This window comes from Hypanus sabinus, chromosome 5, assembly GCF_030144855.1.
Source record: "Hypanus sabinus isolate sHypSab1 chromosome 5, sHypSab1.hap1, whole genome shotgun sequence".
Lineage (NCBI taxonomy): Eukaryota > Metazoa > Chordata > Chondrichthyes > Myliobatiformes > Dasyatidae > Hypanus > Hypanus sabinus.
In genome coordinates this window covers 104,170,457-104,195,431 of record NC_082710.1, presented here as the reverse complement: position 1 = coordinate 104,195,431, position 24,975 = coordinate 104,170,457, and the positions used below count along the sequence as shown (strand labels likewise).

The 24,975-nt window shown below is 45.4% G+C and overlaps 1 protein-coding gene across 3 annotated transcripts in view; it reads right to left on the bottom strand.

Annotated features, from left to right (window-relative positions):
* lypd6 (LY6/PLAUR domain containing 6) overlaps positions 1-24,975 on the bottom strand; it is a 258,451-nt gene that overhangs the window by 221,694 nt on the left and 11,782 nt on the right. The window contains exon 1 of one of the 3 annotated variants that reach the window (XM_059969140.1): positions 21,558-21,569. The exons of the other annotated variants lie outside the window; for them this stretch is intronic. The gene's annotated coding sequence lies outside the window, so the exon portion shown is untranslated. Of the gene's footprint in view, positions 1-21,557; positions 21,570-24,975 lie in introns of those variants that run through there. 3 annotated transcript variants of the gene reach the window in all.

The following is a 24,975-nucleotide window of genomic DNA, read 5'->3' as shown; positions in this document are numbered from 1 at the left end:
AAAATGTCCATGATAATCATTTGCTCCATTTGTTGGAAGGTGCACTACCTCAGCACAACGGTACGCACAATTCCAGACGATGACACAACAACGGTACGCGGTAAGTTCAGCTCCATCGCTATCAAACAACTCACTGATGATATAGTCCTGCAGTACGCGATGTTCTTAGTATCCAACAGTGCCTTGGATGATGATCAAGTGCATCTTACAAGATGAACAAATGCTCCTTTGATTGGAGCCAGAGTGGCCACTGCGTCTGAGCACACCACCATCTTACTGGAAGTTTGATTTCGGAATACTTATCAATGATTACACAATGTTCAATTCAATTCAAGTGATAGTGCAGCATTCAAATGGGTGATGATCAGCCACTCATTTTCACTGATCCTACATTAATAGTATTATGTTGTTCTCCTAAATTCCCATTAACCGTCTCCACCCATCCCCACCCAACAAATTCTACCTCTTGGCTACAAACTTGCGACTAATTGACCCAAATAAATCTGAGCAGCAAATCAAGACCAGAGTACATGGGGAAACCCACTCAGTCACTGAGGAAAGGTACCAACAGCACATGGCACGTGAGGTCAACATTAAAATCTAGGTCTCTGACACTGTGAGAGAATATTTCCACTAGGTTTGCCATTGAGTTGCCCCACACTGTTTTACCACCTTTACCTTGTCCAATCCCACCACTGCCTGTAAGAAATTTGTATGTTCTCCCCCTGACCGCGTGAGTTTCCTCTGGGTGCTCCGGTTTCCTCCCACGGTCCAAAGATATACCAGCTGGTAAGTTAATTGGCCATTGTAAATTGTCCTATGATTAGGACAGGGTTAAACAGGCGATGCTGCTGGCTGGCACGGCTTAGAGAGCCTATTCCAAACTGTGTCTCAATCAATCAACAAATAAATAAATAATCCCTTACACCCATTCTGCTCTGCATTTTAAAAAAGGGCAAAATCTAATTTTTCATGCAACCTTTGTTCAGGCATTTCTAAGTGAAAAATATGCTATTTAAAGTCTCAGGTTATAAAGAATGAAAATAATGCCGTGTGTTCACTCTCACATCATCAACAAACAGGCATGTGATTTGTAAGTTACTGATATCAGTTGTCTTTCTGGTGAGCACGCCAGATCGACCATCATTCCAAGTTTACCAAATACAAACTAAGTAACTAAAGTTTGAGACAACATTAAAAAGTGCTTACTTCTAGAGCAGTAGAATTAGAATAAGTTCCTGGGAATAATGGGAGCTTCCACTGCACACAATGAATCATAAAGATAATTTCATACTGTAATGTTCACATTGTAAGCCCATCAGAATAAAGCTCTGTCAAAACCAATCTCTCTCACTGCGAAGCAACTTCCGATTTTAGCTGCACCAAGAGCAGTTTCACAAACATCACTGGTGCTCATGCAAGTTCCAAGAAAATTTAAAACAGGAACACATACTGTCGGGTTTCTTCTCAACATCATCACAGATTAAATGAAAACATCTTGAGTGGTCTCAGGACTGAATGATAAACAGCTTGAAAATATAGTTCTGTACTTAATTTATACTCACTAAAGAGGCATGCTTCTACATGAAAATTTAGATGGGAAATCCTAATCAGATTTAATATCACTGTCATATACCAATATGTTGTTTTTATGGTAACAGTACAGTGCAAAACAAAAAATAATCATCATCATTATGTGCCATGTTGTATGACATGGGGGATCATGGGACAGGTGACACCAGCCATTATCAATACTCTTAGAGATTGTCTGCCTGGTGTCAGTGGTCACATAACCAGGACTTGTGATGTGCACCAGATGCTCATATGACCATCCACCACCTGCTCCCATGGCTTCATGAGACCCTGACCATGGGGGCGGGGGGGGGGGGGGTGGCTAAACAGGTGCTTCACCTCACCCAAGGGTGACCTGCAGGCTAGTGGAGGAAAGGAGTGCCTTACACCTCCTTTAGTAGAGAAGCATCTCCAGTCTGCCACCCAAAAACTGATACAAATTACAAAATAAATAAATAGTGCAAAAGACAAATAACGAGGGAGTGTTCATCATTCATGGACAATTTAGAAATCTGATGGTGGAGGGGAAGCAACTGTTCTTAAACACTGAGTGTGGGTTTTCGGGTTCTTTATAGCTTCTCCCTGATGCTAGTGATGTGAGGGGGCATGCTTCTATTGGTGAGAGTTGTTTAAATGATGAATGTCTCCTTTGTGATGCTCCCTTGGTACACACTTTTAATTTTTCTTAAATTAACCTGAATGCATATTTGTGGCGACCCATTTCCTGGCACATCCGAACTGGCTCACAATTAGCCAGCATTCCGGCTAAGGGAGATAGCCTACGGGGGTTTGCGAGCACAGAGCTTTGGAGCCTCTGCGCCACGGCGGGCAGGTTGAGGGAGGCTTAAAAAGCAAGGCTGGGTATTTTGAATAAACTTTTTCCTTCGACTGCAGTTACCAACTCCGTGTCATAATTTTAGCGCTACGTGTAGCACACCGCTACAATTGGTGACCCTGACGGTCCAAACGATTTTTGGACCAGAAATGACCGACACCGCCTCTGTTCATGCAGTTTCGTTGAAACTGCCGGGTTTCTGGACACAGTGACCGAACCTGTGGTTCCAGCAAGCTGAAGCCCAATTCCACGTTCGCCAGATCACCTCAGAACAGGCCCGCTACTACTACGTGGTGAGCTCCCTCGACCAGGGCACAGCGGCCCGGGTCGCGGAGTTCGTACAGTCACCCCCGGCAGACGGCAAGTACACGGAATTCAAAGCCCTGCTCCTCAGGACTTTCGGACTCTCACGGCGCGAGCGGGCTGCCCGTTTACTACACCTGGATGGCTTGGGCGACAGACCTCCATCAGCTTTAATGAATGAGATGTTGTCTCTGGCCGACAGACACACACCCTGCCTCATGTTTGAGCAGGCATTCCTGGAGCAGCTGCCCGAGGACATACGCCTGCTGCTGTCCGATGCGGATTTCAGTGTCCCCCGGAAGGTGGCAGCCCGGGCGGACTTGCTGTGGAACGCCAAGAAGGTGAGCGGGGCGTCCATCACACAGATCACCTAGCCACACTCCCAGCAGCAAACCAGTCCAGGCCCAGCCGCGGAGCCCGCCAACCCCAGGGCAGGGGTGGGGGGCCCAACGAACACTGGTGCTTCTACCACCAGCGGTGGGGCGCAGAAGCCCGCCGTTGTCGCCTGCCCTGCAAGTTCCCGGGAAATGCCAGGGCCAGCCACTGCTACTTAACTTTTTAAATATATATACTTCTTACTGTAATTCAGTTATTATGTTATTATTATTATTATTATTATGTTATTCAGTTATTATGTTATATTCAGTTATAATGTACTGCTGCCATATAACAGCAGATTTCACGACGTATGTCAGTGATAGTGATACTGACTGTGATTGAAACTGGATTATTGATTCTGTAAGGCAGCAGTTCTACTAGCCGTGCCACATTGCTACACGATTTTAAATCGAGTCTGCTGTATTTTAAATTTGACTGTCCTTGGAGAGGCACAAGGCCCTCATATATGATAACAGTATCTGCACATGTATACACACAAGAATACCTTGGTGCTCTTGATGCACCATCAATAACTCACTCTGAGAAGTAAAGGCGAGATATCAGCTTTTATTGACTGGAAGAAGGAACAAGCAGTGGTTGACCACCATACTACATCCTGGAGACAGAGAGGCCGGGCTCAGACCTCAATTGCCTTTATACAGGGTCTGTGGGAGGAGCCACAGGAACAGTCAGCAGGGGGAGTGTCCAGACAGGTATATGTAATTCACCACAGCTCTACAATCTTTTACAGAAATATTGCAGTGGAGATTGTGCAAGGGAGATGATAGGTCTCTCTTTGCAGTAGCCTCAAGAATTTACTTCCCTGAATGGCATATATAAAACAATTTTCATAAAAAAGTTTCATAATACTATTTATGATAATAGTTACAATTTTAATTCTGAATTACTTAATTGACTGAATTTAAATTCCCTCTAATCTGTCCATGTCTCTTGACTACCAGATAAATAATTTATACACACACACAATTCCCAATACAATTGATTTTATTTTTGTATCTAAGTATTTTTAAATCACTAATTTTTATTGCAACACCAACAAATTACATTCAATACAACCAGCTGCCGATTACATTTTGACTGTTTAACCCAGCCACACCCCAACCCTCATCTCCAACCCTCTCTCTCCCCCCCACCCAACTGAATAGTAGTGCTTACACAGACAGAGCATTCCTATTTTAACAGAAGATCTAAGTTAGATATCAAATTTGTCCACATTAAGTTTGTGTTTGGTCATGCATCATTTACTCTTGCTGATGATAATTCCAGGTAAGAAATGTCCAGAAAGCTCCGAAGCCAGTGAGTATCTGAAATATCATGAGGAAGTTTCCAACGCTGGACTACAATCTTCTTAGCTGCAGTCAGGCCTGCCAACCAGATTTTGCGTGTTTTTTTTCCATAAGAGAAAGGTGGGAGCCATCATTTAGAAGATGTACAGCAGGTCCAATTGGTAGTTGGACCCCCGTTAGTTCTGTAAGAGTACTGACAACCATCCCCCACAAACCAAAAACCCCTGGACATTCCCAGACAACATGTATAAAAGAGCCAACAGTTCCGTGGGGGCAAAATGAGCAATGTGGGTCAGGAACCAGTCCCAGTTGATGTCTAATTCTCAGTGTTAGATCTGCTCTATGACAAAATTTCAAGTGTATATACCGATGATTTGGATTTTTCGAAGCACTGGCAGCATTATCCCAAATCGCATCCCAGTCTAAATCTTGTCCCAATTCAGATATGTCCCTATCCCAGGCTTTCATTCCTGATGTGGGCATATATTTTTGGGAGTTTAATTTATCATAGATATATGACACTATCTGTCCTGGAGCACTCTGTATCCAATTTAAAATGGGATAGCCCTTTAAATCTGACCCCCAGGGAACCCCGTAGGCTTTACAAGCTGATCTTACTCTAAAGTAGAAGAGAGTGTTTATCAATATTTTCAGTTCTGTTCAGTTTCAGTTTATTGTCATTTAGAAACCACAAATGCAATGCAGTTTAAAAAATGAGACAACGTTCTCCAGAATGATATCATAAAAGCACACGACAAAACAGACTACACCAGAAAATCCACATAACATTTGGTAATCCCCAAATCCAGAGTCCGGAGAGGCTGCTGCGTATTAATAACACACTACCATCTTATCAGACAAAACAAGACTACCCAGACACACCAAGTCAGGAGACAAACTCTACCACCCAACCAACCAAAAACCAAAGCTACAAGACCTACACAAAACCACATAGTTACATGTAGTTATAGTTAACAACAGTGCAGACAATACCATAATTGATTTTAAAAATTGACCATGGGCACAGTAAAAATAGTCCAAAGATGTTAAAAGACCATAAGTTCAAAAGAAACCACAGTACAGTTTCCACAAGTCCTCAGGGTCCCGATAGACTCGTCATCCCACGCAGGCAGCAGAAGGGAATATCCCCACTATGGACTTCCACGGCGTCGGACCCAGCCTTCGCAGACACAGCACACAGCGAAAGAGCCCCAACCACAGCAGACACCCAAGTCTGTTGAACCTCCGAGTCTCCGAACATCCCTCCAGCACAGTCTCTCTGAGTACCATCCTCTGCCGAGTGCACTACAACGACCCCGCCAACGGCCTTCGGCAACGCGACCCCGAGGACTGCTATCAAGACACCAGTTCTTGAAAGCTAAGGATAGTACTTGCCCCATTAATATCTTGAAGAGTAGTAATACATTTATCCTCCCAAGTTCTGTTAGTGAATGATTTCCCTCTAGATAGAAAATGATTATTGTTCCATAATGGAGATAATTTGCACCATACGCTTTTAAATTTTAGGAATTTTTCTGTTGCTCTAAACACTAGTAGCATATGGGTTAAAATTGGATGGTAAAACAAATCACATTTTTTGGTAGTATCTAAGTTCTTCTTACTCACAGTGCACGAGTTCAAACACCCCACTGTATGAAGAGAAGAAAGGCCAGAAAAAAAACAGGAATCTCCTCAAAAATATAATGAAAAGTTCAATGAAAGGAATGTTACATATTCACACCAATTTGTCCTAATATATATATAAAAAATAGGCTACACTCGTCAAGCTGACAGTCAAAATTAGATCTGGCAGAGGTCTGGCCATCTGACAAAGCAGCAATCTGTCCAGTCACTGGTTATGTCATTTCACTCTATTACACAGACTTCCCTTTTGTTCCATCCATCGCCCCCCCCCCCCCCCCACCACCCGTGACCAGTGGTGTTCTGCAGAGGTCAGTACTGGGACTGCTTTTTCATGCTATATGTGAATGACTTGGATGACAGAATTGATGGATTTGTAGTCAAGTTTGAGGATGATACGAAGATAGGTGGAGGTGTGGGTAGTGTTGAGGAAGCAGCGAGTCAGACAGATTGGGAGAAAGAGCAAAGAAGTGGCGTATGGAATACAGTATAGGTCATGCAGTTTGGTAGAAGGGCAACTCTATGCAAGCAGTCCCTGTGGAACACCTTTAGTCACTGTTTTTAAGTTATTGAATTTTTATTTTTTTCAAGTATTCCAGTTTTTCCTGCTTATGGGTTCTACAATGAAAAAGGAGCATATGATTTACAAATAAAAATTCTCAGTTAAATTGATCAAAATCCCTGGTTGTTAATGTTTATGTGAACAAAGGGTTGGGAGGCGAATACCTTTACAAGACACTGTATTTCTGCAAAATTGTTTTGTACCCTCTTTTATATTATTGGATAGCTCACCTTCAGATTTCATCTTTTCTCTCTTTATTGCCTTTCTTTCATTGCTTTCTGTTGGTTTTTAAAAGCTTCTCAATCCTCAAAGTCCCTACTAATTTTTGCCATAATATAAGCCCTCTCTTTTCTTAGACTGTCTTTGACTCCCCTTGTCTGTCACAGTTGCCCCATCTTCTCTTAGAATACTTCTTCCTCTTTGGGATGCATCTTTCCTGCCCCTTTTGAATTTTCCCCAGAAACACCAATTATTACTGTTTCTGCCATCATCACTGCTTATGTCCCCTTCCAATCAACTTTGGCCAGCTCCTCTCTCACGCCTGCATAATTCCATTTGCTCCACTGTAATACTGATACATCTCATTTTAGCTTCTCCTTCTCAAACTGCAGGGCGAGTTCTATCATATTATGATCTCCGCTGCCCAAGGCTTCCTTTACCTTAAACTCGCTAATCAAATCTAGGTTATTACATAACATCCAATCCAGAATCAGCCTTCCCCTAGTGGTCTCAATCACACCTGCTCTAGAAAGCCATCTCTTAAGCATTCTACAAATTCCGTCTTTTGGGATCCAGCACCAACCTGATTTTCCTAATCTGCAGTACCTGCATATTAAAATCCCCCGTGATTATCACAACATTGTCTTTTTTTTAACATGCCTTTTCTTAACTCCCATTGTAATTTGGGGCCCACATGCTGGTTACTGTTCGGAGGTCTGTATGCATCTCCCATCAGCGTCTTTTTATTCTTGCAGTTTCTTAACTCTACTCACAAAAAATCTGCATCTTCTAATCCTGTCATCTCTTTCTAAGAATCTGGCATAATTTATTTATTTTATTATTATTATTACTTTTTTTTTAAAGAGCCGCACCACCCCTTCTATCTGCCTGTGACCTTTCAATACAATGTGTATCCTTGGATGTTAAACTCCCAACTATGATCTTCTTTCAGCCACGACTCAATGATGCACACACCATCACACCTGCCAATCTCTAACTACACGACAAGATCATCTACCTTACTCCATATAATGCATGCAGATATAAAACCTTCAGTCTTGTATTCATCACCCTTTTTGATTTTGGTCCCCTGTAACATTTCACTTCATCCCACTGACTGCAATTATGCCTCATCATCTGCCTGTCCTTCCTCACCATCTCACTACACACTGCATCAGCTTGTAAACCAACTGCCCCTTCCTCAGCCCTATCACTCTGGTTCCCATCCCGATGCCAACTTAGTTTAAGCTCTCCCCAACAGCTCCAGCAAACCTGCCTGCAAGGATATTGTTCCTGCTCAAGTTTAGGTCTAAACTGTCTTTTTTGTACAGGTCATACCTTCCCCAGAAGAGATCTCAATGATCCAGAAATCTGAGACTTCGCCCCCTGCACTAATTTCTTGGCTATGCATTCAACTTATAAATCATCCCATTCTTACCCTCACTGGCACTTGGCACTGGTAGCAATTCAGAGATTACTACCTTTGATATCCAGCTTTCCACCTAACTCCCTATATTGTCTGCCAAGGACCTCATTCCTTGTCTTATCTGAGTTATTGGTCAGTATACACCACGACCTCTGATTGTTCACCTCCCCCTTTAGAATGCTGAGGACCTGACCCAAGACATCCCAGACCCTTGCACCTGGGAGGCAAAATACCATCCTGGTAACACAAACAGAATTCGGGAGGAACTCAGCAGGCCAGGCAGCATCTATGGAGAACAGCAAATAGTTGATGTTTCAGACTGAGACCCTTCATCAGGGCTCATGAACTACTGATGAAGGGTCTCAGCCTGAAATGTCAACTGTGTGTTCATTTCCATAGATGCTGAGTTCCTCCAGCATCTGCGTGTGTTGCTTTAAATTTCCAGTGTCTGTAGACTTTCTCACATTTGTAATACCATCCTGGCGTCCTCTTCACATCTACAGAACCTCATGTCTGCTCCTGGGATTTTCCCACACAATGGAATCCCTAGAGTTTACAGAGCACGATGCAAAAAATATCCCATGAGCAGCAGGTCTGTGGGCAAAAACAGCTCGGTAATGAGAGAGGCCAGAGCAGAATGTCCAGACTGGTTCAAGCTGACAGGAAGGCAAACTGCAACTCAAATAAACACACATTACAACAGTGGTGTGCAGAAGATTCAAGATTCATTAATTATCAAAGTATAAATTATACAGCCTTAAGGATTTACTTGCTTATTTCTGCATGTGCATGTTACAACAGTGGTGTGCAGAAGATCATCTCTGAATGCATAACACATCGAACCATGAAGTGGATGGGCTACAGCAGCAGAAGACCAGGAACACATACACCCAGTGGCCACTCTATTAGCTACAGGAGGCACTGAGTGTATATAGAAATAAGATCAGAGTGAGTCAGAGCAATGAGTCCTAGTGAACTGGGGCCTTTCTAAAACCTTCCTCACTGATGCGAAGACTTGCATTCCATTGCTTATTATCTGCCCTTCTACATGTATACAGGTCACATCCTGGGGCTCTATGCTTAATCTCTGCCAAAGTCTAATTCACAAAGCCCCATTTACCATCTTGATAAATAAATCCTGCCCTTAACCATACATCTATCTCTGCAACAGGGCCATTGACCTGTCCTCAAGGGTCCGTCAATCCTTAGGCAAGGAGAAAGGACGAGGAGATAAAGAAATAAAGTTTGAAATTTGAGAAAGTAATGTACTGCAAGCCTTGCTTGCCGTCACAGCAATTACCAGCAAGTGGTAGGTGCCTGCCATATGTTAGCGAGACTTAAATGCATTAAAGATAACACATGGCTCCATTCTCCATGAACTAACCTGTGATTCATGATTTATACTTCACAGAGATGGTCTAACGAGCATTGGAATTTCCCAAAGCAACGCAATGTCTTATCCATGGCAGGAATCCTTATGATCAAGATGAGAGAGACAAAACAAGACTGTAAATACTGGAAGTGTTATATGAATAGAGGACATGTTGAGTACAGTATATACAGGAGGCACTGCCTCAAGAAAGCAACATTCATCAAAGACTCCCAGCATCTGGACCACGCCATCTTTATGTAGCTACCATCATACAGGTGGTACAGAAGCCTCCAGACCCAAGAATAACTACTTCCCTTCAACCATTCAGTTCTTGAACCAACCAGCAAAACCCTAATCATGCAGTTTAGCAAAACTGTTATGTTTCATAACTTCGAAACGTTAAACTAATTCACAGAAATTAACGGGAGTCCAAAAATGTGGGTGTATATTTTGAGTTTACTTTAAGCAAGGTGTGCACGTATCACATGGTAACATGATGGCATAGCCAAAAGGTTTTTTTTAACATCTAACCTGCAATTATTTAAAATCAAATATATACAAGATTACTTAAATTTTATTGAAATATTAAATACGCAACAGTCCTTCCTGCTTAGCTATATACTCCAACTCAATAGAAAGCAACTCAACTATGTACACAGTATATTATACAACTACTATAAACAGACATCCACAGCATAGTAAATTTTAAATTCTCACATTCAGGCCTAACAACTTAATCGCCGAAGGATTTCTTACTCTTGTGGGATGATGTCTTTCCTGACAAGGGGATCACTGTGAAAACAATCTCAGGTTCTGGGTCCTCCTCTGCAGTTGTGCAAGTTGACTCGGAGACTGCAGGATGTGGTTCTGACAGCAGTAGCCACCTTTCTTCCCCTTCCTTTTTTCTCTTCTAGTTTGTGCATTTTGATCCTGGGAAGGTGCATTTTGTTCACTGGAGCATCCTCCTATTGCCCACTTTACAATTTGATCTCTAGAAGTTTTACAAGATTTCCACATCCACACCAATAAGATGGTAGTGCAAGAATGACCATAATATTATACAGTAATGGGTGCACATTCACACTGTCCAAATAAGAAGTGATGGTTGTATTGCACAGGGTGTCCGCGAGAGCAGGGTGTGATAAACAGAGATAAGCAGAACTTAAACAATGGTTAATAACAGTCTAACAGGAGGGGATTCATGACTTCCCCAGTTATAGGCTGACTCATTATAGAGTCTAATGGCTGAGGAAAAGAAAGGCTTCATTTAGTAAGGAGATGAGGTGAGAGGAGTAAATAGGAATGGGGAAGTTTGAGAAGTCAAAGTTGGAGGTTGAAGCTACACAGACAGAATATAAGGTGTTGCTCCCCCAACCTGAATGTGGCTTCATCGCAACAGTAGAAGAAGCCATGGACTAATATGTCAGAATGGCAATGGGAAGTGGGATTAAAATGGGTGGCCAATAGGAGATTCCAGTTTTTCCGGTGGATGAAGCACAAGTGCTTCTGGTGAAATGGTCTCCCAGTCTACACTCGATCTCACCAATATACAGGAGGCCAACATTCAGCTACACAACTAGAGCTTGTTCCATGTGCCCACGATTCGTTGTGTAAAGAAGTGTTTCCTGATGTTAATCTGAAATCTCCCCATAACCAGTCTCCACCAGTGGCCCCGTGTCCTTGATGATGGATTAACTTTGAAGTAGCAGCTGGCATCTGCCTTGCATATATCCTTAATGATCTTGGACATTTCTATCATGTCTCCTCTCGTTCTATAGCTGCTTAGGCTAAAGGATTTAAATCTTTCAATCTTTCTTCATAGCTCATATCCTGTAGACCTGGAATGAGTGTAGTCGCCCTTCTCTGAACTCTCTCCAGTGCCTTCACATCCCTCACAATATACGGAGACCAAAATTGCACACAGTACTCAAGGTGCGGCCTCACAAGCGCATTATACTGCTTAAGGGAAAGTCTCTAAACTTGAACCCCACTGAACGAATTATCTAGTGCAACATTCTATTAGCCTTCCTAATGGCACAGAAGCCATTGTCAACATGTTGACAGTGATGAGTCAACCAGGATGTCCAAATCCTCCTCATACAGTGCACTTTCTAACTCAAGACCTCTCCATTATAAATTTATATCTAATATTTCTACTTCCTATGTCATATTTTACATTTACTTACATTAAATCTCATCTGCCATTTAAAAGCCTACACTTGGATTTTGTTTTGATTTAACTGTATTGATTCTGCTGCCTGAATGTTATCTACCCGTCCCCCTAATCTTGTGTCATCAGCAAACTTCACTAGTTTATTTGTTCTGTGCCTGTCCAAATCATTAATGTAAATTAAAAATAGCAGTGGCCCCAAAACTGATCTCTGTGGAACCCATCTTTTAACATCTTCTAAGTGTGAAAATTTTCCTCTCACCATTACTCGTTTTCTGATTTTGAGCCAATTCTGCACCTATTTACACACCTTACCCTGAGTCTCTACCTCCTGTAATTTGTTACTTTGAACTCTGAACAGTGGCATCTGAGGAGAGAGAAATAAAATTAAATTTTCATGTCAAAGACTTCCGCCGAAGTTTAATGGAAAACCGCCAACCTGAAGAGTTCACTCTGTTTCTCTTTCACAGATCCGCCCTACTGCTGAACACTGCCAACATTTTGTTCCTTTTAATCTTAGCTTCCAAACTTCAGCAGTCCTTTGCTTTTGCCCAACAACCCTATGAAAAGTCACCAGCAATGATATAATTATCGACAAACTGTTCTGTATCTAACGGTTTTCAACAAAATAGCCAGGTGTCATACTAAGCATTTCATAAGATATCCAGGCATGACAACAATGTTGTGGTTTAATTTCATTTGGAATTCAGACCACAAGTTACTTCAGGCATTTCAGTATCAGTGTCGAAATGTGATTCATTTGTCTCAAAACATTCACAGATAGCAGGAAAAAATGGTTTGTCAACAGCAGCAGGCATTGATCAGCAACTGCATACTAATTACTAAGCATACTCAAGCTGCTAAGCTTTTGGTTAGATACTCTTTTACATAACAAGCTGTTAAGAGACTGTGGTACTATTCTTGCATTCCCTTCTTAATATCCATTATGTCTCAGCTGCTGATGTGCAGTTCCACCTCATTTCCTCACTTTTGAGTTTTTCTTTCCTGAAAGCCTGAACGGCTGGTGTCTATCTTCTGGCTGCTCGTAGTTTCCTATATTTCAGTGCAATCCATTACTTAACTTACCACTGGTAATGGCAACACATCACAGTTTCAAACTGGAAAGTCCAGTTATTTCCCGACACATCTGAATTAAAATCAGGCAAGTCAGTGAGGACCACAACCTTGTCGTGGTTTGGAGGCTTGTGTGCATCAATGATCTGGAGAGCTACAGGAGCAAGACGTACCAGCTGGTTGAGTGGTGTCGCAGCAACAACCTGGCACTCGACGACACCAAGACTAAAATACATTGTGGACTTCAGACTGAGTAGGAAAAGGGAACACGAACCAATCCTCAGAGGGATCAGAAGTGGAGAGAGTGAGCAATTTCAAGTTCCTGGGTGTTGAGATCTCTGAGGATCTAAACTGGTCCCAACATATCGATGCAGCTATAAAGACGACAAGATCAGAAGATCCAGGAGCGGAATTGAGCTCATCATTGATGCACCATCAATAACTCTCGGAGAATGGAAGTGAACGATAGGCTTTTATTAGCAGCAAAAAGGGAGCACGACATCTCGGAGACTGAGGGAGGAGCCATGCCCCAATCACCTTTATACAGGGGTCTGTGGGAGGAGCCACAGGAGCAGTCAGCAGAGGGGCGTGTCCAGACAGGTATACATAGTTTATCACAATCAGCCCATTGAGTATGCTCTGCCATTTCATCATGGCTGATCCATTCCCCCTCAGCCCCAATCTCTTGCCTTCTCTCTGAATCCCACCATGCTCTGACAATCAAGAATCTATCAACCTCTGCCTTAAGTATACCATACACAAAGACTTGGCCTCCACAACCGCCTATGGCAAAGAATTCCACAGATTTACCACTCTCTGGCCAAAGAAATTCCTCCATACTTAAAGTATGCATACCATATACAACCTTCAGATTTGTCTTCTTGCAAGCAGACGCAAAGCAAAGAAACTCAATAGGGCTAACTTAAAAACCCACAGACTGTCAAATACATAATGTGCAGGAAAAAAAAGAACAAATCATGTAAACAATAAAAAATGTAAACAAGTAACACACAGAACATAAACGGCAGAGTCCCCAAAATGAATCCACAGCCACGGAGCCAGTTCAGTGCTGCAAGCCAGCGGCTATATTTCATTAGGGGTTTGAGGAAATTTGGTTCTTCACCTGTCTACATACAGCAAAGTTTAGGAGAGATGATGGCATCTAACGGCGACTCCTTTGCTTGCACCTTTGGAAACAGTTCAATTTCTACCTTTAATATCTCTTTTTTTCTCTTTCAGGGTTCTTTTGAAGACCCTGACCTGGAGTTACACGCAGGCTTCGGTTCTTTGTGGAAATGGAACGCATTCTTTGGGTTCCACGCCAGGCCACTATTCAACACGCCATGGGCTTGGCCTGAAAATCACAATAGTGCTCAGAATCCAAAGATGTCGGGGCCCTGGAGACGGGCGGATCGAGGGTCGGTATCAAGGCAGAAGACGTGTGTTGTTGGGGAGACCAGAAAATCTTTCACCCGAGGTCCTTGCAATTGTCAGGGCACAGAGCTCGAAAAAAATCGATGAAACGGACTCTTAATATTGTAAACCAGCGGGCTGTTGTTATGTTTCCCGCTTGCTGTGAAAATGAGGGACACCTCCCTCTCCCTTGCCAGGGAGAGAGAGAACCTGTGGTTTGTCAAATATTGGATGAAATGCAAAGCTTTTGGGGATAACTGGTCTGTGTCTTTGCTATTGTTTAGCACACGCTTGGGCTTGGTGATGCGCGTTTTTTTTGCTGGTGGGGGAGGGGGATTGTTGCTCGCTACCACTTACGAGCGGGAGGTGGGAGCTGGGGGGGGGGGACTTTGGGGTCTCACATTTAACTGTCGTTAATCCTTTGGGGCACTTCTCTGTTTTCAGTATGTGTATTGTATACATTTCTCTGACATTAAATTTGACCTTTGAACCTTGAAGATTTCTACAGATGCACCATAGAGACAATTCTGACAGGCTGCATTACTGTCTGGTATTGGGGGTGGGGGAGGTGGGGTTGCGGGGGGCTACTGCACAGGATCGAAAGAACTACAAAACGTTGTAAAATTAGTCAGCTCCATCTTGGGTACTAGCCTTCGTAGGATCAAAGAAATCTTCATGGAGCAGTGCTTCAGAAAGGCGGCATCCATCATTTAGGACCCACATCACCCAGAACATGCCCTCTCCTCATTGTTACCATCGGGAAGGAGGTACAGGAGCCTGAAGGCACACACTCAGTGATTCAGGAACAGCTTCTTCCCCTCTGCCATCCGATTTGAAGTGAGCATTGAACCCATGAACACTTATCTCACTTTTTTTTTAATTATTTCTAATTTTGTACTATTTTTAGTCTAATTATATTTTTTTTTACCATAACTTGTTTGTTTTTCCCTCAGTATCATCAGGTATTGCATTGTACTGCTAACAAATTTTTACAACATATGCAGGGATGTTAAACCTGATTCTGACTGTTGACTGGAGTCCAGGGCCTTATGCTTTGGCTCTTGCTAGGGTCACCCATGTCAAACAGGTCAAAGGGTAGAGGCCAGACTAAGAGTGGTCCACTGGTCATCCAGGTTCGGGAGTTCAACTCAGGGCTAACAAGCCTGACTGGTAAAACAGAATTGTTATGGAAACGGCAATGAAGAACGCTTCTACATCTGAATGGATGGCATTCCCGAGTCTCCACCCAGGACTTGCATAATGGACAGCAGTGAAGACTGAGAGGAACCTGACACAATGAAGGAAGCCCTGAACACCACCAGAGATGAAGGACCTTCATGCTGCCCTGAACACCAGCAGCAACAGGCAGCTCATCATCACAAGACAGTGGAAAAAGTCTACGAGTTTCCAAGGTGATCAAGGACATTGCCATTGACCAGTTGAGTACGATTTTCCTTCCTTGACAGTTCGCCGACTTGGGAAGCACTGCTTCTCTAAGATTGCTTTCCTTTCCCTCCCAACACTTCCCTCTGGTAATCCACCCCTCCCCTTCCTCCTGTGCATGGCTCCCTTTGTTAGCATCATGCACAGAGATGGGATCAATTACCACAGCTATTCTGACAACACCCAGCTTTACCTTTCCACACCTTCAATCAGTATGCAGCATCATGAAACTTGTTTGACATCTTGAGTGGCATATTCATCTGGTTTAACGTTGGCAGATTAGAAGCCAGCATTGTTGGAGACTTGGAGGCCAATTTATACTTCTGCGTCGAATCTACACTGTAGGTACGGTGTAGCCACGTACCCCACGCCATACCCTGACGTGCACCTCCCCAGAAATGTAACTATGCGTCACAGCGATGCAAACCACAACTGTGATTAGTCCGCTTGGTAGCATCGTATTTCTGGTTGCTTCTGAACGATGAACCAAATTGTCAAATCTAACTGCTGACATCCGAAAATATTTGAAATGCATTTTCTCATCCATGTGTCTCAGTGGCCGGACAAGCACAGAAAATTCACCCTCCTTCTGCCTCAATCCATTCAATGGTCGTACACACCATCTCCTCCAACGTCTTCTCTCTTTTCTGCGTTGCAGTAATTTCAATAAAAGTAATTCTTGTTCAACATTTATTAGCTCCAACTCCAACATGATGCGCTCAGTTGTCACTGTTTGAAGTACACGAAGAAACTCTACACAGTGGCATAGAAACTCCAGCGCCAGCTAGCGTTTTGGCGGTGAATTGCAGAACAACGCATACACACCAACGCACAGGTATAAATACTCACAATGGCATAGGCCACTTGCGTAGGCTACGGCGTAGAGCCTACGCAGAAGTATAAATCAGCCTTTAGAAACACAACATGCTTACCACTGATTTCAATCCCTTCATCAACCGTCGCTGATCCATCCACCATACTTCTGAGTCCAAGTCCAACAGCCGAAGCCCGGAGACTGGATGCTGGAGGACTGTCCATATGTGGGGGGGGGGGGGGGGGGTGAGTGGAAGCAAGGAAAGGGGTTTGTTTTGCAGTTGTTTTGTTACTTTTTGTGCTGTTAGTGTTCCACCTTACTCTACTGAGCACAGTGGGCATGCAATGTTAGCGTGGTGAGGCTTGCGGCCTACCGAAGTTGAGCTAGTTGCTAACATACACTTCGCTGTATGTTTCAATATACACCTCTGATAGATAAAAATGACTTTGCACTTTTCTAAAGTCAATGAAAACTTATCTTTTTCCTGGTTGTTTGCAGTGTCCTGCATTTCTCTGCAGTTTCCTTTCTGTTGTTCACCGTGATGCTCACTGATTTAACAGCCATGCCACTTCCTACCTAACAGCCAAGTGGATTTGTCCCATTATTTGCAAAGAACATTTTCAACATTGCCAGGGAGTTGTCAATGACTTAACTGTCCGAGGGGTGATTGATAAATTTGCGGCCTAAGGTAGAAGGCCATATTAACTACAAACTTTCTGCATAATCACTCCAAGAGTTGAACTGCACGTGCATGTAACGACAGCTGTATAACTCATCTCCTTCTACATTAAGCCACAAACTTATCAATCACCCCTGCTGTGGACACTTTCTGGAGGTCCAGGATCCGTATGCTCCACGGCCGCTGGACTAAGTGTGAAAATGTAGGAGGGGACTATGTTGAAAAATAAATGTGCTAGGTTTTCTAAAATTCCCTTACGCCACGAACTTATCAATCACCCCTCATATTACAACAACCAGGATAAGGGCATATCATGGAGCACAGAAACAGGCTCCTCCGCCCATCCAGTCCATGCTGGACTATTTTTCTGCCTACTTCCACCAACCTGTACCTCAACCATACCCCTCCCATCCATGCACCTATCCGAATTTCTCTAAAATGCTGAAATCCACCACTTCCGCTAGCAGCTCGTTCCACACTCTCACCACCCTCTGAGTGAGGAAGTTCCCCCTTGTGTTCCCTTTTGCACTTAATCTATGGCCTCTAGTTCTAGTCTCACCCAACCTCAGAGGAAAAAGCTTAGTGTTGGAGCAAGAGGTCTTCACACCTGTAGTGGAGTAGGGTCTGTGCGCAGTCCTCTCTCAGCTACCATCGGACAAGAGGTACGGAGTAACGTGCACAAAGCGCTGAAGGAGCTCAGCAGGTCAGGTGGTGTCTATGGAAAAGAGTTAACAGTCTAAGTTTCAGGCTGAGACCCTTCCCAGGACTGAGAAGGAAGGGAGAAGATGCCAGAATAAAAAGGTGAGGGAAGGGGAAGGAGGATAGGTGGAAGGTGATAGGTGAAGCCAGGTGAGTTGGAAAAGAAGGAATTTGGATAGGAGAGGAGAGTAGACCATTGGAGAAAGGGAAGGAGGGAACCAGAGGGAAGTGATAGGTAGGACAGAAGAGGTAAAAGCCCTGAATGGGGAATAGAAAGAGAAGGAACGGGAAGGAAAAAACTTACTGGAAGGAGAAATCGACACTCATGCCTTCTGGTTGGAGGCTACCCAGATGAAAGTACAGGAAGGATGTAAGGAAGTGCAGAAGCCTAAAATCCCATACCAAATCTCCATTTGGATCCTGACCCAGCCGGCATAATCCAAATCACTACACTATAGTAACACTGTGACCAGTTTGTACTAAAATGGGCTTTTTTGTTACAACCATGCTCGCTTTTTCTTGAATTTTTGCGTGTGATGCTCTTGCCACTGTTTTTCAGTGTAATTAGTCGGCCCTCCTTATCCGCGAGTTCCGCATGCGTGAATTCAACCAACCGCGAATCGCGAAAACCCGGAAGTGCTTTTCCAGCTGATGCACCATCAATAACTCTGAGACGTGAGGCGAGATATCGGCTTTTATTGTCTGGAAGAAAGAACAAGCAGCAATTGACCACCATGCTACATCCTGGAGACTGAGGGCAGGGCTCAGGCCTCAATCGCCTTTATACCGGGGTCTGTGGGAGGAGCCGCAGGAGCAGTCAGCAGGGGGCGTGTCCAGACAGGTATATGTAGTTCACCACACCAGCACTTGTCATTGGAGCACATACAGACTTTTTTTCTCGTCATTATTCCCTAAACAATGCAGTATAACAACTAGTTTACGTAGTATTTACATTGTATTAGGTATTATAAGTAATCTAGAGATGATTTATGGGATATGGGAGGATTTGCGTGGGTTATCATAGATCGGGATCGAAAAAAATTGGAAGTTCTCTTACTATGTCAGTCGGAACAGGTACATCTGGTATTATTTACCGTCGGTTAGTCAAACGTTTGTCTTAGTACATAATATATATTTTACCTTTCTTTGCATATAAAACACTTAGGAATATATGTTTCAGCGCCGGGCTCGGGAAGTTCCCGAGTTCGATCCAGAGACAGACACTTCCGAGTGCACTCTCTACTGTGCTGGGTTGCTGTGGAGGATCAAAAACCCCAAAACTCAATAATTAAACCACTGCGTTGCTTAGTAATAATTGTAGCTTTCCTCGGGGCAGAGCCTTTCTCACTTTATCCTTTAAAATTGTTCCAATCGTTGACCAACGTAGCCCAACACTTTCCAATGAACAATGGCGTTTCACCTCTTTCTGGTCGCTTTATTATTTCCACTTTATTTTCAATCACGATCATGATTATTTTCATGAACAGAAACACTGCAGATTCAGAGCTCTGACGCCGGGTCCTAACGTCCACCACATTGAGACAGTTTGAATAAGGGACTTGAGCATCCGCAGATTTTGGCATCCGCGAGGGGTCCCGGAAGCAATCCCTCGTAGATAAGGAGGGCCAACTGAATGCATATGACAATAAACTCCGCTTAAACTTTGGTCCCTTAGAGTCTGGGGTTATTTCAACATCCCCAATCATATTTCAATATCATTCACCTGCCACTCTCTTCCAACTCCACATCGGCTCACATCCCCTACCCGGAGCTCCTTACTTGTCATCTTACACCAATCACCTCTGTACTGCCCAATCTCTCCTCTCAGTTCTGATGCAGAGCCTAGGCTTGACGTGACAAAAAATCCCTTCCTCCCCCAGATGCTCCTCAACCCACTGAGCTCCTCCAGCAGGTTTTCTCGTGGCACTTGATGTCACATGGAGCGATTCAGATCGGCTGAGCTGACTTCGGGATGCAGTAACTCTGGAGCAAGCATCTCCGGTTGAGTACATTTGCAAATGACTCAGTAAATTTCTACAGATGTACCGTGGAGAACAAGTGCGTTGATTGCATCACTGTCTGGCATGGAGACTCCAAAGAATAGGATCGCCCCAGACAGCAGAGGGTTGTAGCCTCCATCATGGGTACAAACCTCCCTACAATCAAGGACATCTTCAAACCGCAGAGTCTCAAGTAGGCAGCCTCTGCTGTCTGAAAGGAGTTAGCACTTTCTCCCCCCCCCCCCCCACCCCCCATGGCAGTGTGGGTTTCCTCTGGGTGCTCTAGATTCCTCCCACGGTCCAAAGACGTAATAGTTGGTAGGTTAATTGCTCATTGTATATCGTCCTGTAATTAGGCTAAAATTATATTGAATTATATTGGGGGATTGCTGGGAGGTGCAACTTGAAGGGCCTATTCCATGCTGTAACTTAATGAATAAATAAGTAAATAAAATCTCAATAAACAACAACATAAATAAAATAAATGTAAGGACCCTCACCATCCGAGACATGCCCTCTTCTCATTACCACCATCAGAGAGAAGGTACAGGAGCCTGAAGGCCCCACACACAACATGCTGGAACAGCAATCAGATTTCTGAACTGTCAATGAACTCCTGTGCAGTCGTCTTCTGCACTGTCTACTTTTATTGTAACTTAGAACCATAGAACAGAAAACAGGCCATTCGACCCTTCTAGCCTGTGCCGAAACTTTATTCCGCTAGTCCCATTGACCTGCACCCAGTCCTTGACCTTCCAATAGTAATTTGTTATGCCTCTGCTATACTGCTGCAACAAAACAAAAATTCACAAGACCAGAGGGCATGCAGGGTGGGAAGATTCAAAGACGGTGTGAGGAGTAAGGTTTTTTTTACTCAGAGAGTAGTGGATGCCTGGAATGCATGGTCTGGTATGGTGGTGGAGGCAAATACGTTAGAGGCCTTTAAGATACGCTTTGATAGGCACGTGAACGTGAGGAAGATGGAGGGATATGGAGATTGAGTAGGTGGGAGGGATTAGTTTTTTTTGGGGGGGGGGGTTTGATGTATTTTAGCTGGTTCAGCACATAGTGGGCCAAAGGCCTGTTCCTATGCTGTACTGTTCTATGTCAGTGAGAACAATCCTGATTCGGATTCTAAACTTTGACTTGAGTAGTGACTAATTTTGACTTTAGCAGCTTCATTGTTGAGGGGGACTTTTCGGAGCATTTCTTCCCCGTAGCTGATAACTGTCTGCCACCTTCAGCATCACAACGTGAACAGATTTCACAGCTTTGATCTAATCCATTGGTTGTGGGATCATAAACACGAGGTATTCTGCTGATGCTGGAAATCCAAAACAACTCACACCAAATGCTGGAGGAACTCAGCAGGTCAGGCAGCGGCAGTAGAAATGAACAGTCTGTGTTTCAGGCCAAGATCCTGCTTCAGAATAGAAAGGGAGGAGGAAGATGCCGGAACATAAAGGATGGAAGAGGGATAGCTAGAAGGAGAGTGGGAAAGGTAAAGAGCTGGAGAGGAAGGAATCTGATAGGAGAGGAGATTGGACCAGAGGAGAAAGGGAAGGAGGTGAGGCAGGGGAGAAGAGGTAAGATACAGAGTGGGGAATAGGAAAAAGACGGAGGGGAATTGATGCACCATCAATAACTCACTCTGAGACGTAAGGCGAGATATCGGCTTTTATAGACTGGAAGAAGGAACCAGCAGTGAGTGACCATCATATTACATCCTGAAGATTGAGGGCTGGGCTCAGGCCTCGATCGCCTTTATACAGGGGCCTGTGGGAGGAGCCACAGGAGCAGTCAGCAGGGGGCATGTCCAGACAGGCACACGTAGTTCACCACATTCACCCCCCCTTTGTTTAAAAGAGTCCCCATGTGTCGAAGTTTCTTACAAGTCAAGTCTATCAGGTGGTCGAATCTGTCGCTGCGATCTACGTAGCACCGGCTGTGATTGCACGAATGCCGGTGACATTGGTGATTGCACAGGAGATGGAGGTTGTGCTTGTTCCAGCCCACTAGGTGCCAGTGATCCCTCACGCATGTGCGAGGCGCCTGGTATGTATGCGTACAAAACGCCCGGTATATAAGTGTCGTGAGGAGTCTGTGTTGGGCCTGGTGAGCTATAAGTGTCGTGAGGAGTCTGTGTAGGGCCTGGTGAGCACTGTGTCACCCCAGGTACAGGGTTCATAGTTACCAGAGAGTGTTCAGGGTAGTGGTCTGCTGCACCTGTGGGTGCCAGGTCGCGGATGGAGACCGTGTCCTCCCGCCCATCAGGTAAGACCACGTAGGCATACTGGGGGTTCGCATGTAGAAGGTGAACCCTCTCGACCAGCGGAGAGTATTTATTACTCCTCACATGTTTCCGGAGCAGCACTGGCCCCGGGGACGTCAGCCAAACTGGTAGGGTGGTCCCAGTGACAGACTTCCTGGGAAAAGAGAATAGGCGTTCGTGAGGGGTGGCGTTGGTGGACGTAAATAACAGAGAGCGGATAGAGTGGAGTGCCTCAGGGAGGACCTCCTGCCATCGAGAGACCAGCAACCCTTTTGACTTAAGGGCTAAAAGTGCGGCCTTCCACACCGTGGCATTCTCCCGCTCCACCTGTCCATTACCCCGGGGATTATAACTCGTGGTCCAACTAGTAGCAATGCCCCTAGCCAGCCGGTACTGGTGCAGCTCGTCACTCATAAAGGAGGACCCTTTATCACTGTGGATATAGCAGGGATATCCGAACAGAGTGAAGAGCTGGCGCAGGGCTTTTATGACGGACGTGGCAGTGGTGTTGGGGCAGGGGATGGCAAAGGGGAACCGTGAGTACTCGTCTATAACATTGAGAAAATAGATATTGCGGTCAGTGGAGGGAAGGGGGCCCTTAAAGTCAACACTCAGTCGCTCAAAAGGGCAGGTGGCCTTGACAAGTTGTGCCGTGTCAGGATGGTAGAAGTGCGGTTTGCACTCAGCGCAAATTTGGCAGTCCCTGGTCATCATCCTGATGTCCCCCAGGGAGTACGGCAGGTTCCGGGCTTTCACGAAATGGTAAAATCGGGTGACCCCCGGGTGGCAAAGATGTGCATGGAGGGCGTATAGCTGGTCGAGCTGTGTGCTGGCACAGGCTCCCCAGGATAGGGCATCAGGGGGCTCATTGAGTCTGCCAGGCCGGTACAGGATATCATAGTTGTAGGTGGAGAGTTCTATTCTCCACCGCAAAATCTTATCATTTTTGATGTTGCTCCACTGTTGGTTGCTGAACAGGAACGCAACCGAGCGCTGGTCGGTCAGCAAGGTGAACCTTTTGCCAGCAAGATAGTGCCTCCAGTGCCTAACAGCCTCCACTATGGCCTGGGCTTCTTTCTCCACCGCGGAGTGCCGAATTTCAGAGCCTTGGAGGGTGCGAGAAAAGAATGCTACTGGCCTGCCTTCCTGATTGAGAGTAGCAGCCAGAGCGAAATCGGAGGCGTCACACTCCACTTGGAAGGGAACGATCTCGTCCACCGCATGCATCGTAGCTTTGGCAATGTCCCCTTTAATGCAGCTGAAGGCCGCGCAGGCCTCAGCAGAGATGGGAAATGTGGTAGACTTGACCAGGGGGCAGGCCTCGTCTGCGTAATGGGGGAGCCATTGGGTGTAATAGGAAAAGAAGCCCAGGCACCGTCTGAGGGCTTTGAGAGTGGTGGGAAGAGGTCGGGATCACGGCCAATAACCCCATTTTCCACGACATACCCAAAGATAGCAAGGCGGGTGGTTCCGAACACACACTTGTCCCTGTTATAAGTAAGGTTCAGGGCTTTGGCCACTTGGAGAAATCGTTGGAGGTTGGCGTTGTGATCTGGCCAGTCGTGACCACAGATGGTGATGTTATCCAGATAGGGAAATGTGGCCTGCAGTTGGTACTGGTCCACCATCCGGTCCATTTCCCTCTGGAAGACAGAGACACCATTTGTGACACCGAAGGGGACGCGCAGGAATTGATAGATCCTGCCGCCCGCCTCGAAGGCGGTGTAGGGGCGGTCCTCCGGGCGGATGGGGAGCTGGTGATAAGCGGATTTCAGATCTATTGTCGAGTACACCTTGTACTGAGCTATCTGGTTGACCATATCCGCGATGCGGGGTAGGGGGTACGCGTCAAGCTGCGTGAACCTATTGATGGTTTGACTATAGTCCACCACCATCCTATTATTCTGCCCAGTCCGAACAACAACCACCTGGGCCCTCCAAGGGCTCGTGATTGGCTCAACGATCTCCTCCCTGAGCAGCCGCTGCACCTCTGACTGAATGAAGGCCCTGTCCCCCGCGCTGTACCTCCTGCTTTTAGTTGCCACCGGTTTACAGTCGGGGGTCAGGTTGGTGAACAGTGGTGGGGGAGGGATCTTGAGGGTGGAGAGGCTGCAAGTGGTGGGGTGTGTGTGTGTGTGTGTGTGTGTGTGTGTGTGTGGTCAGTGGTGATGAAGTCCCACAAAACTGAGGATTCCGGACAGTGAGTGGTGGGAGGGGCCCGTCATATACCATAGTCACACATAGTCTGGAAGTCCAGCCCCAATAGCACAGGTGCACACAGTTTAGGGGCATGACCAGTAGTGCAAAGTTCCAATATTCTGTGCCCTGCACCACCAATGTCGCTACACAACCCGCCCGGATGTCTGCGGAATGCGACCCAGAAGCCAAATTGATCCTCCGACTTACCGGCCGTGTTGCGAGTCCGCAGCGTTGCACTGTGTCCGGGTGAATAAAACTCTCAGTGCTGCCCGTGTCAAACAGGCATCTAGTCCTGTGCCCCTCCACCCGGATGTCCATCATGGACCTTGCAAGCTGGTGTGGGGCACTTTGGTCGAGGGTTACAGTGGCCAGAATTGAATCGCCGTCGGGGTACCCAGTAAGCATCGGAGGGTCGGGGGCGGGGTGTGCTGACGCCGACAAAGATGGCCGCCCACATCCGGGCATGCAAGATGGCAGCCCCCACGTCTCACCCGCAGCGCTGCACTCCGCTCGTAGGTCAGACTTACAGAGCTTGGCGAGATGGCCCCGCTTTCCGCAGCTGGAGCAGGTCGCTTCTCGCACTGGACAGTGTTGTCG